Raw genomic sequence first — 6,000 nt, 5'->3', positions numbered from 1 at the left:
GTTCATTTATTTTTGGTTAAATGATCTAATAAGAGTTTTCCATATATCTGGTAGGATTAGGCCTTGATTCTTATTTAAGTTACCTGTTGAACAGGCGATTATAGCAGCTTCTTTGAATGTTCTGGAATGGTATTTCTTCGCCAAAAACAACTTTTTAAGTCATAAAAAGCTAATATCATTTATCACAATACAGCATTTGCTCTACTTAGAGAAAGAATTTGTCATTCGAGATTCATACTCAACCAAATAGACTCTCAATGCTATGACTTATTCACAAACGTTTCTAATATCCTAGAGCGATTCCACTCTTCAACCAGTAGATTATCATTATTATTATTATTATTATTATTATTATTATTCCTGATACCTCCAAGGAGTCCGAAGACTCATCGCGGGAGGACATCTTCAACTGTCTCTACACCTTACCTCTACTACGAATCAACGCCATCTACCGCCCACCTCCAACACCACCACAACTAGTCATTTTTGTTTGTAAATTGCGTGTGTTCTGAAGGGCCGATTTGTATGTATGCGGGATGAAAAACCCGAGTTTCCCGGAGAAAAAACCCTGCCACCTCCATATGAGATCGGCTAACTCACCATCGATTGAAATCGACCAGATAAAGATTCCTCCCGTCGATTACCTCTGAATCCCGTTCTGATTTAGATGTTTGTGAATTATAGTAGACAGCAGATAGTAGATTTTGATTTCTCAATGTTACTGCAGACAAAAAGGTGGCTTGAAAAAGTGTGGTGTTTGAGCCATAGAAGAAGATTCGAATTATGTAATCTTAACCCACGGTATTATTGTACAACATGTTTACAACTTTTCTTGGGCAGGAATAGCAATAATAAAATGAACCTCAGATATTTGCTTTCATTCCAAAAATCGCTCTATAGAATTGTTTCATTCAACCTAGAATGCAACATAAATATAGGCGATGATGTGAGCCACAACATTGTTCAAGAGTTCAGAAAACAATTTAAATTATCCGGTGGGAGATTTTTGTCTAGCAAAAATTTCCACCACCTGATTTGCATGCTTTCTTCATTGGATCGGGATTCAAAGGTGAGAACTTGCTCATACTAGGGATTTTGTTTTCATGTTACAAACTGTCTCGAGAATGAATTTATACCATACCATTTTTTCAGGAAAGTTGATGAATATATTTCATAGATATTTATGGATACAAATATATGGATATTATATTTTCAAAGAAGATGGAGAAAATAGGGTAGGAGGAAGGTATTATTTATGGCAGCTGAAGAACTTCAACCAACAAAGATAGAAGTTTAAGAAGATTGTAGGTCTGAGGGAAATCGTTCATTTGAGGCTGTCTGGTGCAAGATAGTGGCTAATAGAACAAAACTTCTTCTGGACCCCTCCCCCTGGTCTATAGCTTGCTGCTATAGACCAGGGGGAGGGGTCCAGAAGAAGACAGATTAGCATAATGAGGCAGGCCAAGCAATTATCGGAGACTTCAACTATTGGGATATAGATTGAAAGGAGGAAAGAGTACATGGCAAAATGGAATTTATACAATTACTAAGGGATAATTATCTGAAACAGCACGTAATGGAGGGGACAAAGGTTTGAGTGTGTTTATTCTGGTAATAGCTTCAGAAGATCTATTTATAACTACAGTAGAAACTCTGCCTCCGATCGGAGAAAGTATTCAGTCTTATCCTGAGAGGCTGCATAACATATGGAATTTTCACTCAAGAAAGAATTTATGTGGAACTACAAAGTTGACAATTATGACAAACTTAGGAGGCAACTTGAAGCAGTGCCATTGGCTACATGGAATGAATGTCATTAATGCATGGGACGCAGTCAGGGATAGTTTGAGCTAGGCAGTATCGGACTGCATACGCAGGGTCAAGAGAGTACACCGAGTAGGAATTAAGTAGATCAGTAGCAATATAAAGCAGGAGTTATAAAAAAAAAAAGCACTGCGGAAGGCATATAAACAAAAATGTGATCAGCATGCTCATGAGCGATATAAAGCACAATGAAGATGCGTAAGGAAGACTAAGCCAGATTTTGAGGAAAAATTAGATAAGCAGGCCAAAGTAAATCCAAAAGGTTTTTCGTTACGGAGAAAGTAAGAGGAAGATTGATTATGGAAAGATAAGCTCAGTTACTAAGTGATTACTTTACAAAGGGTATATCAGCCAGGTGGTGATTTTGCTGTTACTGACGTCACAGAGACTGATGTGAGAACTGAGGTAGCTAAACTGGAGATACTCAGTATATTGAAAATTTTCAATATGAATAATGTGAATACAGCAGCGGGCCTGGACGGTATGTCAGCTCGTGTGCTACAAGAATGAACAAATGAACTGGCAGTGACTCTGACGAAGTTGTTTAATCTAAATCTCAGCTCTGGCAAGGTTCCAACGGAGTGGAAAGCGGATAAGATAGTTCCATTACATAAAGGTGGCTCCAAGACAGAAGTTACAAATTGCAGACCAATTAGTATCCCTAGAGTGGTGGTTAAAGTATTCGAAAAGTTGGTTATAAGTAAAATTCAGGATTGGTGGATAGGAATACGATACTCTATAGGGGCAGCATGGCTTTGTAAAAGGCAGGTTCTGTCTCAGTAATTTATTCACATTTTATAATAAGGTGACAGCGGAACTGGATAAAGGAAATGCCTACACCATGACACTGATGGACTTTGTAAAGACATTTGACAGAATACCACATGAAAAATTATTACATAAGTTGGAACAAATCGGAATGGATATGAAGTTGGTGTCATAGATAGTAGACAGACATCAGAGGGTGGTGCATGGTGGAATGGAATCAAGGTGAATGAATGAGGGTGACTAGTAGAGTGTCCAAGGGCCCTGTACTCTTTAATCTGTGCATTAATGATATAGCAGAAAATTTGAGAGGGATATTCAGTTATTTGCTGAGGATGCAGAACTTGGGAGAGCAATAGTCGATTATCTTGCAGGATGACTTAAATAAATTGGTAGTGTGGACAAAGGACAATGGTTATCAATTTAATGTTGTAAAGTGTAAGGATTTTGGGATGAAAGGTTACATACCTATCATATGTAACCCTTTCATCCCAAAGTACCTAGATTACTGGGAATTGATTACAGTAAGCTTGTCTGTCTAAGAGTATTATTATTATTAGTTACCGCCAGGGAGGGCATCTACTCTACAACTCTGTCTCACAATCTACCAACGTATGGTAGTAAGGGTATGAGAACTAGGTTCTTCACTTAGAGAGAGGTGAATGAGTGGAATGAACTGCCAGAGGTGGTTGTGAGCGGCTAAACAGTGAATAAGTTTAAGGAGATGTATGATAGATATTGTTTTAATGAATTTTCCGCGATGAGTCTTTTCACTTCATGTAGTACCCGTATAAATAATAATCATCATAATAACGCTAATTATGGGTATAGACCATATTGGTCTGTTCCGGTCTCATTATCCATCTAACATCATTTTTGAGGTCTACCCCGCCTTCTCTTTCCAATTGGCTTATATTTTAGTATTTGTTTAAGACGTCGGGTGTTGGCCATTCGGTTTACACGTTCTATCTATTTTTGTTTATAATTGTTGGTTTTTCTTCTATTGATTTTGTTTTTAGTTCTTTTAATAAATAATAATAATAGATACAAGATGATGCAGAAATATGGTTTGAGCTAATGTAGGGTGTTCTGTAACAGCTGACATTAGGCTAAGTATAGTAACCTAAAAGAAGTTTGAAAGGAGTTCTACAACAAAATGGTAAGGCTATGTTTTCACTTCCATTCCAGTTAACTGTCCCAGTGACCAAAAGAGACTTTTTTAGAAAATCTTGAACTTCTTTAAAAAATTGAATACAAAGAATGCGGACAATTAATTTATGTAATTTTGAAAGTTCTCTGTATGCTTTTGGAAATCAATCTGGTTGCAGACTATTTTTTTTAATTTTTTACTATAATAAGTGGGAGTGGAGAGCCGTTAATTCGTGCTAGATTAAAAAAAAAAATTATAATCACTGAGATATTTATGATATTTTATTCAAAAGTTTATAGAATAATACCCATTTAATCATCGTCTATTTTCCAGTTTGTGAAAAATTCTTACTGCAGAATTTTTCGGATGATTCTGATCTAAACATAGAGTTGAAAATTAGAAATTTGCAGCATATGGCTTAATTTTATTTCTTGCAATTTCATTTACAGTTTCCCTGATAGAGAAACTGTCACCAGAATATAAAAGAATATATATATAAGCATTCTTTCACTTTTTCTAGTGGCTTCACAGCCGTGAGTTGCTTCGATCGTAAATATCTAAATCAAATAATTTTCTTTGGTTTCAAGTTATTTTATTCACAAGTTTATAGAATATTATCTATTTAATCATTATGTATATTTTTCGGTTTGTGAAAAATCTTTGTGATCACCCCACAAAAAGTTTTTGAAATTAGCTTACGAGACAACTTACTAAACTGTTCGAACGCACAGGCCTGATACAATTTATTACTTTTTTTTTTTTTAATTTTTAAATTTGACACCATGATAAATATCCTTACTTGTCCGCTTCCAACAGTTATTCTGTACATCATGAAATAAAAAATAATAAAAAAATAAAAATAAAAAAATTAAAGAATTCTAGGATTAGTCAGCATGTGCATAATTTAAGTTACTTAAAATATCCGATACTTTTTCGATTTTTTTTGGTAAGCTGAATGAAATATGCTTTGTTTCGACACTTTTTTCTTTTCTTTTTTTTTAGGATTTGAAAAAAAGAAAATAAACATCACTTATATACACAACAGGTTGCAAAACCAATAGCGCAACAGTGATGTCGTGTGCGCGAACATGTGTTTATTAAAGAACAACAAAAACAATATCCTAACAACTTTTGAGATTCCATAGTAGCAACAAGACGTGAAACTATATTATACCAAACTAAAGACATGAGGGTACATTGTAAACTGTTCCCTCTTTAGTTCGGCATGATACGTAATAATTTATTATGAGTAGTAGCATCATATTATTCGTTTAGAACTTAAAGGCTAAATATGCTTATTTCTGCAAACAATGTAAGAATTACTTATTATCAGTAATTTGTTTATAGTCGATAACGTTTTCCTGAAACATGAGATTAAATCTGAGTAATTCTACATGCAATTTGGTAAAGCCTACTCGCGATTTTATTTATGTCAGTATTGATTCAGGTGTGTCTAATTGTCTACTATCCTTGTCCAGTAAGTTTTTGACGGGTTACAGGAAACAACACGGAAAAACGAGGCCAAACAGTGTCTGAGAGATTTTTTTTTCCTTTACCACTAGATTGCCAGTACATCCTATCCCAGCATTCCACAGCAATTGTTTCATTCGGTAGTAAAGCCTGCTTCTATGTAATAAGTAGCTGCTGTTGTCTTTGTCAGTTCAAATACGGATTAAAAGGTATGTTTTATTTTGTAAGCATGTATAAATTATATTAATTAGTTTATTTATATACTTTCATTATAAAAGTGAACACACAGAAGCCGTGTTTACATAGGACTTGAATTTGAAAAAAAAAAAATTTTTTTTTTTCTTATAATTCTGATTCGAGAACTTCTCCGAAATAGTTTCCACTCTGAGGAAACCCTTTCCTTTTTGCTTCTTTCCCCAAACTAACGGACGCTCTTCTCTCCCCGTGGGATATGCGATACTAGTTTGGGGAATGAGAGGCGTGTTTATCGAGAAAATTAGGCCAAACCTTTATTTTTAAAGGTTTGATTTGTTGCGAGCACGCAGTATTAATAAAGTAGCCGCCAGGCTCCTTTCGTCTTTAAAGTCACAAATAACAATAATAAAATTAAAAAATAATAATTAGTTAATATGCTATGATACTGTTCATGAAAAATTATTTAATATGAAGGGAATTGTGAAATTAAAAACTTCACACCCTTTCGAAGACTGAGACATGCAGTTATAAATTTATAATGTTAAAGAAGCTCGGGAAGAGTATTAAAAAAAAAGATACTAATGACAATGATATAT

At 34.7% G+C, this 6,000-nt stretch overlaps 1 protein-coding gene across 1 annotated transcript in view; it reads left to right on the top strand.

The window, feature by feature from the left end:
* The first annotated feature begins 4,917 nt into the window (after positions 1-4,917).
* Positions 4,918-6,000, top strand: part of LOC150110664 (uncharacterized) — a 253,724-nt gene continuing 252,641 nt past the window's right edge. Inside the window, exons 1-2 of the mRNA XM_090400164.1 lie at positions 4,918-5,051; positions 5,302-5,418. The gene's annotated coding sequence lies outside the window, so the exon portion shown is untranslated. The remainder of the gene's footprint in view (positions 5,052-5,301; positions 5,419-6,000) is intronic.

The sequence above is a fragment of the Typopeltis vanoorti genome, chromosome 1 (genome assembly GCF_054136105.1).
Source record: "Typopeltis vanoorti isolate ZY-2024b chromosome 1, IOZ_Tvanoo_1.0, whole genome shotgun sequence".
In the NCBI taxonomy this organism is placed as follows: Eukaryota; Metazoa; Arthropoda; class Arachnida; order Uropygi; family Thelyphonidae; genus Typopeltis; species Typopeltis vanoorti.
The sequence above is the reverse complement of the archived record's forward strand: the minus strand, read 5'-3'. Positions and strand labels throughout refer to the sequence as shown.